This window comes from Lepidochelys kempii, chromosome 6 (assembly GCF_965140265.1).
Source record: "Lepidochelys kempii isolate rLepKem1 chromosome 6, rLepKem1.hap2, whole genome shotgun sequence".
Classification (NCBI taxonomy): domain Eukaryota; kingdom Metazoa; phylum Chordata; order Testudines; family Cheloniidae; genus Lepidochelys; species Lepidochelys kempii.
Window position 1 is genome coordinate 6142464 of NC_133261.1, and position 11942 is coordinate 6154405.

General features: G+C 40.1%; 1 pseudogene; it reads left to right on the top strand.

The window, feature by feature from the left end:
* The first annotated feature begins 1298 nt into the window (after positions 1-1298).
* LOC140912785 (olfactory receptor 5AP2-like) lies at positions 1299-2067 on the top strand (annotated as a pseudogene).
* Positions 2068-11942: the final 9875 nt, after the last annotated feature.

The window sequence follows — 11942 nt, forward strand, 5'->3', positions numbered from 1 at the left end:
GGTTGGGTCCTCTGATGGCATCACTGGAGTCGAATAGGGACTTGGAGTGGCTGGCTCACTACAAAAGCAGCTTTGCCTCTCCTGGAATTGACATCTCCTCAACAATTATTGGGAGCCAAACCAGCCCATCACTTCCTCCACCAAATACAAACCACAATGGAATTTACTGAGTGTACACCTACACCATGACTGGTAAGAAATGTCATTATTATTATCTTTTGAGCATCTCTTGGTGAATGTGGCAGTGAAATTCCATAGAAACATAACGACCATACTGGGTCAGACCAAAGGTCCATCTAGCCCAGTCTCCTGTCTTCTGACAGTGGCCAGTGCCAGGTGCCCCAGGGGGAATGAACAGAACAGGGAATCATCAAGTGATCCGTCCCCTGTTGCCCATTCCCAGCTTCTGGCAAACAGAGGCTAGGGACACCATCCCTGCCCATCCTGGCTAATAGCCATTGATGGACCTATCCTCCATGAGCTTATCTAGTTCTTTTTTTAACCCTGCTATAGTCTTGGCCCTCAAAACATCTTCTGGCAAGGAGTTCCACAGGTTGTCTTAGTATTTATCCCTAGGAGATGCATTTTCTCATTTCTAGGCTCTGGGAATCTGAGAGTCAAAAGTAACCATAGAATCAGTTACAGTCCATACCACTTACAAATGTTAGTACCTCTGGGAGGATTTGTAAGAGGGAGGAAAAATAATGCACATGGTGAGAAAGAATGTCTGTAAAACATACACTGACTCCAATAGGACTGTGACACTTTAAGGCTACATAGACAGTGATACCAAACTTTTCCGCTGGGGCTGCCTCATAGTAGGCACCTAAATGTCTATTTAGGCACCTATATAAAAGGGGCACTGAGCATCCCTTGTGCCCTTTGAGGTCGTTCGGATTAGGAAGAGAAAATCAATGACCATGAATAAACTCTATGGCATTGATTTTTTGCGTACACTCATAGGAGATTTTTTGCCTCCTTTCTAAACTAAACACTCCCAATCTATATATATCTTATTTTATAGAAGATTTGACCCACTGGATGGTTTCATGCATATTAACACAGAATACACAATATTTCTGTAGCTGGGTCATATCCTATCTCTAATGGAAAGCATGTGGGTAATACAAAGAGAACATTCCCTAGGAGTGTCCTTTGACGTGTTATGTTTATATACTGTTTCACAGGAACAATCACAGGGATTATGAGGGATCTGTACTCAATACTTTATTGTCCCATGATTAATTGTAATCCTTATTTTTATTTTTCACGAGCAGAGGAGAGAGTTTCTGGAATAAATGGCAGAGAGAAATCACACCACGGCGACAGAGTTCATTTTCATAGGATTCACAGATCATCCAGATCTACAGATCCCCCTCTTTATGTTGTTCCTAGTGATGTATGTGGTCAGCCTGATGGGGAATCTTGGGATGATAGCGTTAATCATGGTTGAAACCCGACTTCATACCCCCATGTACTTTTTCCTAAGCCAGATGTCCATTGTAGATATTGGATATTCCACAGCCATAGCTCCCAGGCTGCTCATGACCTTGGTAGCAGAGACGAGAACCATTCCTTTCATTGAGTGTGCGGCACAACTATTCTTCGTCTGTTTCTTTGTGACCAGTGAATGTCGCCTCCTGGCTGTGATTGCGTATCACCGCTTCCAAGCCCCTCATGCTGAAGCTGTCCTGCTCCGACACCCAGGTCACTGACCTTGTACTTTTCACTTTCTCGACTGTAATTGTCACGACTACTTTCCTGGATGTCCTAATCTCCTACATGTGCATCCTCGTGGCCATTCTCAGAATCCATTCTGCCAAGGGGAGACGCAAAACCTTTTCCATCTGCGCCTCCCACCTGACAGTCGTCACTATGTTTTATGGGACGCTGATATGTATATATTTAAGACCCAGTTCCAGCTATCTGATGGACCAAGACAAGGTTACCTCTGTGTTTTATGCCCTTGTGATCCCCATGTTGAACCCCCTGATCTACCGCCTGAGAAACAAGGAGGTAAATGATGCCTTTAAAAGGGTGTTATATAGGAAGATTTTTGCTTGGTAATTATAATCATTATTATATTTTAACCAATAAACGGCAGATGGCAAAATGAATTCTCTGTATCATTATCCTTAGTTCTCTGACTCAGCTACTCCATGTGACGTTACATTCTATTGGACTACGTACAGAAAATATAATGTTAGAAATTGCTGTTTTCAAGATCCACGAATGAGGGTCTGTGACACTACGTAGAATTGGCAAGATGCTCTGGCATTTGGCTTAAAGGACAATTGCTGTTGGTCCCAAAACCGATCCCTGGGGAACTCCACTGGTAACTCCCTCCAGCCTGACAGTTCGCCTTTCAGTATGACCCGCTGTAGTCTCCCCTTTAACCAATTCCTTATTTCTTTCAATTTTCATATTGATCCCCATCTTTTCCAATTAAACTAATAATTCCCCATGTGGCACCATATCAAACGCCTTACTGAAATCTAGGTAAATGATAAATAGCATGGAGGGAGAGGAATTATTTAAACTCAGTACCAATGTAGACACAAGAACAAATGGATATTGTGGAAGAAAACAAGTTCATTCTTTTAGTTTGGATGCAAGAAGTTAGAGAGAGTTTTATTTTTAGGCAATTGCAAGAAGGAAGACAGCCGTTTGGACAGAGTGTCTGTTTTTATGCTAATTTTTAAAGTATAAACAATGTAAAGCAAGTATTAATACTGTTTTATTCACATAAAGCTCTCCTTTGTTTATACATTTTTAAAAATATTTTATTTCTTTTAAACATTTTTTACTACAATTACATTTTATTATTTTAAGGCAAGGTTAAAAACAGCTTTGCTTTGCAATTTTTGTTTGCTTACACCAGTTTTGCTGCCTTGATAAGTTTTATGTTATTAGGGGTTAGAGTTAGCCTGACTTTTGCTTTTTTTTTTTTTTTAACGGAACTAAGATGGCTGCCCTTAAATACTCTTTTTTTACTTTGACACTCCCCCCTTTAGTGCTTTTAGCACAACCATCATTTCTAAACTTTTATTTTTTAGTCCTTGTATTTTTGATTTTAGATTAAAAGGATCAGGTTTAGTCCCATAACTTTTGGTTGGATGTAACGATAATGCGTAATTAGTATGAACATGAAAGGTAGTTTTGTTCTTTTTTATAACAACATATTTTTAAATTAAACAAAAACATTGCTTTTATTGTAATAGTATGCTGGGGTTATTTTGTAGCCTTAGTTACATAGCACCATACATTATGATTAGTCCATAAGATAAATGCTTTATAGACGGTATGAAAGGCATGTTTTTTAATTTGATATATAATTTGAAGCACATGGATTTGGCCTTGTAATTTAGAGATTTTTCTAAAGCTTTGGTTGGAGAGAGTGTAGGTTTTGGAATTAGTCGGGTATTAAGGTGGCTTAATTAAAGGGTATTTAAAGCCTTAAATTTAATTATAGGATTTTATTTGCAGGCCAATAGATAATGATTTTTTGCAGCAGTGGTGAAATTAAAATGTATGTTTTGCAAAATGGTGACCTTAACATTTACACAGCTGTAATTAGCTTGGAAGAGCAGGTGTTTTGTTAGGGTCGCTTTTTGTTTTCTACTTTGTTTAACAAACGCTGTTATAAACCGTGACAATTTTTTTTGGCTTTAGCTTTTGTACGCACTGAGGCTGTGGGGGCTTTAAAGGCCAAAAATGTTTGTTGGCTTTTTATTTTTATTTAAAAACTGGGTGTTATTTTAGGAGCACTGACTATAAATTGGCTCGGCATACCAGGGGAATTAATTTTTTAAATATTACGGTGAATATTTGTTTCATGTTATATGCGTTTTTTTTACGGACCTGCAGGATTTGTTATGTGGGAGCCCACACCCCTTTAACCGGCCCGTAGGCTTGGAAGGAGCACTGCGAGTGTTTGCAACTTTATCCTGAACATTTTTAAGTTTGTTTTTATGGCCACAAGTTAGATGGCATTTTTGAAGCACTAGTAAGGGCCGTGGGCCAAGCCTGATGCTTAGGGTTACTTTCAATGGCCGTTAGCTGGTTATTTAGGAAATTTTGAATTTTTGAACATGACAGATTTTACTGCAATTTTTTTTTTGCCTTCGTGATATTTAATACTATTTTTATTAACAACTTTTGGGTTATTAACCTAAGGGTGGAGATAACATGTAATTTACCCATTCTAGCTTGTGCTTGGGTTAACTCTGCTTTAGTAAAAAGACATGTGGCCGTTTTTAAGTTGCCCTGATTTTTTATTATGTTGTTGGCTTTTATAAATTGCTGCTGCACTATTGGCACCATTTGACAGGTTTTTTGAAGAGTACATGTCGCAGGCACAAAGAACCCTGAAAGCATAAAGATCTTTGGCCCAGAAACATCGCACAGGTACAGCCATGTAGGCCTCATTCCTAATATTTCTGGGGCTAGCAACCCCACACAGCAACTAGGTCTTAAACATACAGGAGAATCCATACTGTTGCTAACCTGGAGACCATCAGCTCTAAAGCCTTCTGGACAGCCTCTGCTGGTTCCTTCTCTCGTGCCATTTCTTTTGTGTATCCTGAGGCCTAATAATTTTTAGGTGAGCGACACCACACAGGTACTCCCCTACAGGCTTGAAGCTTTACAAACCTTAGGTGCACTTACCGCACAGTGGTGCTGACTCTCAAAATGCTATCAGTGAATAAGATTAATTATTACACAGTAATTATGTGGTGTTAGCAACTGAACAATTACTAGGCCTTATGCCTATGTATTACACTGGCTTTGTGTGTGTGTGTGTGTGTGTGTACGCACACGCGAGCATGAATGGATGAGCTATTACCAGCAGGATAGTGAGTTTGTGTGTGTGGTTTTTGGGAGGGGGGTGAGGGGGTGAGAGAACCTGGATTTGTGCAGGAAATGGCCCAACTTGATTATCATGCACATTGTGTAAAGAGTTGTCACTTTGGATGGGCTATCACCAGCAGGAGAGTGAATTTGTGTGGGGGGGTGGAGGGTGAGAAAACCTGGATTTGTGCAGGAAATGGCCCAACCTGATGATCACTTTAGATAAGCTATTACCAGCAGGACAGTGGGGTGGGAGGAGGTATTGTTTCATATTCTCTGTGTGTATATAAAGTCTGCTGCAGTTTCCACGGTATGCATCCGATGAAGTGAGCTGTAGCTCACGAAAGCTCATGCTCAAATAAATTGGTGAGTCTCTAAGGTGCCACAAGTACTCCTTTTCTCTTTACAATGTGTATGAAAATCAAGGTGGGCCATTTCCAGCACAAATCCAGGTTTTCTCACCACCCCCCTTCCAAAAACCACACACACAAACTCACTCTCCTGCTGGTAACAGCTCATCCAAAGTGACCACTCTCTCTACAATGTGTATTAAAATCAAGGTGGGCCATTTCCAGCACAAATCCAGGTTTTCTCACCCCCCCCCCCCAGCAAAAAAAAAAAAAAAAAACCACACACACACACAAACTCACTCTCCTGCTGGTAATAGTTTATCCAAAGTGACCACTCTCCGTACAATGTGCATGATAATCAAGGTGGGCCATTTCCAGCACAAATCCAAGTTTAACCAGAACGTCGGGGGGGGGGGGGGGGGGGGAGGAAAAAACAAGGGGAAATAGGCTACCTTGCATAATGACTTAGCCACTCCCAGTCTCTATTTAAGCCTAAATTAATAGTATCCAATTTGCAAATGAATTCCAATTCAGCAGTTTCTCACTGGAGTCTGGATTTGAAGTTTTTTTGTTGTAAGATAGCGACCTTCATGTCTGTAATTGCGTGACCAGAGAGATTGAAGTGTTCTCCGACTGGTTTATGAATGTTATAATTCTTGACATCTGATTTCTGTCCATTTATTCTTTTACGTAGAGACTGTCCAGTTTGGCCAATGTACAGGGCAAAGGGCCATTGCTGGCACATGATGGCATATATCACATTGGTGGATGTGCAGGTGAACGAGCCTCTGATAGTGTGGCTGATGTTATTAGGCCCTGTGATGGTGTCCCCTCAATAGATATGTGGGCACAGTTGGCAAAGGGCTTTGTTGCAAGGATAGGTTCCTGGGTTAGTGGTTCTGTTGTGTGGTATGTGGTTGTTGGTGAGTATTTGCTTCAGGTTGGGGGGCTGTCTGTAAGCAAGGACTGGCCTGTCCCCCAAGATTTGAGAGAGTGTTGGGTTATCCTTCAGATCAATTAGGTCATCCTTCATGTTTAAATAAGTTACTAAAGTTGGAAGGCCTTGACCATTGGATGTTAGACTCTATGGTATTGTCTGTACTTAGATGTGTTACGGGGTGATAGTATAGTGAAGAAAATGGCGGGGGCAGTGGCAACAAGGTGTTTTTGGTATTTGTTATTTAACAGCCAATCAGAAAGGACAATACATGCTGAAGATACTTATTTAAAAATACAGGGCGCAGCCTGTGGAATAAACCCCCACATTTAATTAATACCACATTTTTAAGCATGGGTTTTACAAGGTTCTTTTGGCCAGTGTATACTTTTTGTTTTTTTACCAGGGTTACTTTTTAATTTTTTTTGTAGTTAGGAATTTTTGGATTTGGGCAGTTTTGGGAGAGCGACCTTTTTTGTTGTTGTTGTTGTTGTTTGTTGTTTTGAAGCAGTTGTGGTTTAGTACCATGCAGGGGAGAGGTTACCAGCACGTTACCCTGCAGTGGGTTGTTTTTTTTAGCAAATGCTGGCTGTGTGGTAATTTCATTAGTGGACAAGGGAGAGGTTACTAGCACTTCACCTTGTTGGTTTTGTTTGTTTATTTGTTTGTTTTTTGCTGTCCAGAAGGAGGAAAAGCAATACCAGAAGGAGGGACAGGCTGATTAGTAGCTGAAGTGGAGTTATTTTGAGGCCGAGGGGCTTTTTTGCAGGGATAAGCATGGGTTCAGGCAGTGAGTTCCTGACATAGTTGGGAGTTAGCAGGACTTGCTAAGGTCCTTTTTAGGGTGGAGCCAGGGCAGTTTTGTGTTTGATGGACCTGTATGTAGACCCAGTTACCTGTTTTTTAACCAATGGAAGGTTGTTTGAGGTTTCTTGGAGCAGGACTTTTTTTACCTGTGAATACAGAGACCTAACACATTTTATTAATGCCTGGCAGTGTTCTGCAGATTTTCTGGCTGCTTGGACCCATTTTAAGCTCCCACTTTTTTCTTGGGGCAGTTAGGTTTTAATAAAACCCCTTATGTATTTTAGCTCATTTGACTAAAATGTTTATGGCTAAATGATTTTAATTAAATTGTTTTTTTTTGCCTGGATTTATTTGCAGACCTTTTTTTGGGAAAGGACCAATTTTTTTTTTTAGACTGGCTGCAAAAAAACCAAGAATTTCTTTTTTTTTTCAGCATTTTGTAAAATTTAACTGCTTAATTTTTTTAACAATTATATAGTTAACTTTAGTTTTTTTAAAATTACTTATTGTTTAAAATGACACAACTTAGATTTTACGATTTTAATTCTTGATTTAGGGATTTAAATTTTTGATGAATGTAATTAGCTATGCTTTTAAAGTTTTTAACTTTTTTAAAAACAATTTTGTGTTGCTTGCTTGGGCCCGATTTTGCTTTTTTTGCTGAACCGTTCCTTTTTATGGGCACAAGCCTTGTTTTATTACCACTTTAGCAAGGAGGGTGGACTTTTTAACTAGCCCCCACCTCTTTGGGTTATTTTTTTGGAAACTTTTTTATTTCTAAGGGCTACCCGAGTGGTGGCGTGTGAGGCTGGCCACCTGGGCAGAACGCATGGCCAATTGGCGTTGTCACTGTTTCATGTTTTTTACGGCAGACACACGGCCATTGAGGCATATGCTGAGCCCACATGGTTAAATTTTCACATGTTCCTGAAGGGCTGGTACTTGCTTAGCCAGGGCTTTCAGGAGTGTGCGTTCTGCTCTTTTTGCCTGGAAGTTTTGTTTTAAGGCTTGCAACTTGTTTTGGGCGGAGGTTTGAGTTGCTGCTTGGATAGTGATTTATGCTTTTAGTTGCTTCATTTTTTTGAGTTGTTGGGTACACATTTTTTTTATTTTATTTTTTTATTGCTTAGTTTTGCTATGACTTGGGGTAGACCCACCTGCACCCTTTGTTTGCAGCCTGGGGTGGAGAGAGGAATGCTAAACCATTTTTTGGTTTTTAGGCATACTACAATGGAGAGTGGGGCTTATTTTTAATTATGCAATTTTTAACCTGTAATACCAACAGTGCCAAACAAAGCAAACGTGAAATAACAAGGATAAAACAGATAGATGGGGTGCACTGTTCAGGGCTTTTTCCCTTTCAATTTTTTTTTAAACTGTCTCAGATTTTTTGCTACCAATTTGCTTGTGCCTTAGTTAATTAGGCTAAGACCACAGGATCACAGGGGCGGAGATGAAGAGCACACACCCTGTGACTGAATTTTAAATCTTTAATAATAAAATAACACAGTGGTGAGTGCGGGAACTGCTTTTATGTTACTTAAAGGAAGAAAAAATGGTAATACTTAAACCCTGACCCACTTTTATACGTGTCCACACGCTGCCCGGGCTGGCCAGCCCCAGGAGTAGGAGAGAGAGAGAGAGGTGGATGGTAGGTTGTTTTGTGTATAGATTGTTCAGAGGTACGTTGCAAAATTTTGTAACTTGCTTTTCCTTTTGGGAGGGATTTTTATGCTCTGGGTTTTTGGGGGCATTTCTTTTAGAGATCTTTGCTTGGTATTTTAGTTTAGGCCGGCTGTTTGTGGCCTTTTTAGCGTTTTCAAACCATTCTGGCTTTAGGGTTGTAAAGGCAGACTGTTGGGTTTTAGTGGGCGGCCAATCTTTGCAAATGTAATTTTAGTTTTGCAACTTATTTGCTTTTGTTTTATGAGTGTTTATAATTTTTTTACAGCCAGCTGGGGCTGAAAGCAGTTTTTTGTGCTTGGCTTGGTCTCTGTTTGATTTTTGAATGCAGGGCAGCTTTTTTATATTTTTAGGCCAAACTGAATTTTTAAATTAAGCCTTCCCCGTGCACCGCCCCCCTGCTTTTTTTTTTTTTTTTGCATTTAACTTTAACTAATTGGGAATATGAAAGAGCTGAGAGGGTTAACAATATAGTTTGGGTAGGGAGGCATTTGGTTGCATTACATTTAGTTTTTAAATTTTGTACTTGAGTTTTTAATTTGGGGCGGGGAGTTTTTTAGCTTTTGCACTTTGTTACGAATTACACCTGGGTGGACATGCACACAAATGCTGTTACGAATTATACCTGATAGGTCATGCACAGTTCGAATCTAGGCTGAGGCACAGAAACAAAATTCACAACTGCAGAGTTCCCAAAAGACACTAAGTTTATTACGCTCGAGCGTGGTGCCCCCCTGCTAGCCAGGAGGGGACCCCGAATACAGATTATACAAAGGTTATATACTTTTTAGCAAAGCATGTTGCCCTCGTGCATATGAAACCTTAGCCAATAAACAAACCCTTTTCTTATCTACCACCTATCCCTGCTTGGTGCATTCCTCGTGCTAAACCAGTATGTTAATTACACAGCATGGTCCTAAAGCCATGCATCAGTAACCTTTATTATCAGGATGGGAGGCCTCACATCAAGGCCAAGAGACAGGGAGTTAGGGACTGACAAAAACCAGATACTGGGAGTCAAGGCAGGCTGGAGACAAGGAGGAGGATTTTCACAGGGATTCAGTATCTAAGGATCACTCCTCCTGGTGTATGATATGCTGGCATTTAAACAATGGTGGGCCCCAAACCAAAATGGAGTCACATGTGCTAACTTTTCCTTAACAACTTGAGACTTATGGAGGTTTTTGTAGCTTTTTTGGGGTGTATGATTTTATTTAAATTGATGGTACCTTTTAGTGGGAATCGTTTAGAGGGATTATTTTGTAAACATTTTAATTTTAATTACACAAGGGAGTATTTTGTTCACTTAGCGTCTTATAAACTGGGGAAACTATTTTATTTTGTTTGCTGCGTTGCGGCTTATAAGCTAAAAAGATTTTTACATACTTTAGGGAAAGGGTTTGCGGGGTAGCAGCTGATAAGAAGGAAAGGCTTTTACTTTTTTGCACTGTTTGCTGGGTCATGAGGTTTGGCTCCCGCCCTCCTCCCCCCCACACATTATGTTTAGAACTTTTTTACTTAGAGAGTGAGGGCCCTGGTCTGCCTGAAGTTAGCTTAAGTCGCAGACCTAGATACCGGCATTTACTTTTTACACATTTATTATTTACTTTTATTTATTTATTTATTTATTTTATATTTAGATGCTATTTTTTAAACTGTAACCTTAATCTTTTAAGTTTGGACGTAATACACCCTTATTGAGGCAGCAAATTTTTTTAGCGTTGATTAGGTTTGACCTCAACCTCATATTGGGGCGCGGAAAAAAGTTTTTCAGCACCACTTTGCATTTGGCCTTGATGCATAATGAATAAATTTGCATGGGGTGAGCCCAAAGGGACAGGCGGCCCCTTGGTTACTTTTTGTTTTGTTTTTGTTTTTATACCCCAGTATAGATTTTTAAAGGTTTTTTACCTTTTGTTTAGCGCTTTGGGGTTTGAAGGGGAACGGTTTGTCATAGTTGCTGCTGTTTTAGCCGGGCATTGCTATCCGAATCACGGCACCAAATAGTGGAAGAAAACAAGTTCTTACTTTTAGTTTGGATGCAACAAGTTAGAGACAGTTTTATGTTTAGGCAATTGCAAGAAGGAAGACGTCCGTTTGGACAGAGTGTCCTTAGGCAAATTTTTAAAGTATAAACAATGTAAAGCAAGCATTTATAGCTTTTTATTATTTATGTAATAATAAAGCTTTGTTTTGTTTATACTTTTTTATATTTTATTTGTGGCAAAAATGTTAAATAATTACAGTTTATTGTTATTTTAAGACAAGGTTAAAACCAGCTTTGCTTTGCAATTTTTATACGCTTATACCAGTTTTGCCTTTATAAGTTTTGCGTTAGAGTTAGCCTGACTTTTGCTTTGTTTTCAACAGAACTAAGATGGCTGCACTTAAATCCCTTTTTCTTACTTCCACAGGAAGTTTAGACTTGAAATTAGATGAAGGTTTCTAACCATCAGAGGAGTGAAGTTCTGGAACAGCCTTCCAAGGGAAGCAGTGGGGGTGAAAGACCTAGCTGGCTTCAAGATTAAGCTTGGTAAATTTATGGAGGAGATGGTATGATGGGTTAACATGATTTTGGCAATTAATTGATCTTTGACTATTTGTGGTAGATGGGGCCCAGTGGCCTGGGATGGGATGTTGGATGGGATGTGAGTTACCGTGAAAAGAATTCTCCTTAGTATCTGTCTGGTGAGTCTTGTCCACATGCTCAGGGTTCAGCTGATCGCCATATTTCGGGTCAGGAAGGAATTTTCCCCCTGGGCAGATTGGCAGAGGCCCTGGGGGTTTTTCGCCTTCCTCTGCAGCATAGGGCACGGGTCACTTGCTGGAGGCTTCTCTGCACCTTGAAGTCTTTAAACCATGATTTGAGGACTTCAATAGCTCAGACGCAGGTGACAGGTTTATTGCAGGAGTAGGTGGGTGAGATTTTGTGGCCTGCACATAACAGTCACCATTAAAGGCATGTGTTCCGTATGGCTGATGTCAGGTGTGCAGTCCAGAAAACAGGATAATATCTTGCTGAGTTAAGATCTCCCACAATCTCCCATTTGACTTTTGTTGCCAGTAACTGTATGATCTCATTTTGAATGGTTTTCCAAGGTAGTAGTGTGTGTACATTTCTTGGGTGATGACACTTCTTAGAAGCTCCTGGAGTACAGCACCAAACTCAGCCATCAGCTCCACAATTTTAAGGAAGTTTCCATTGTTTGGCACATAGAGCTGATCTGAAATGCCACGCAGTGGTAGGTTTTATGTAGCAAGCATTCTCACAATGGCAATGAGCCTTTTCCGAATATTTTGCCAGTAGAGAGAGA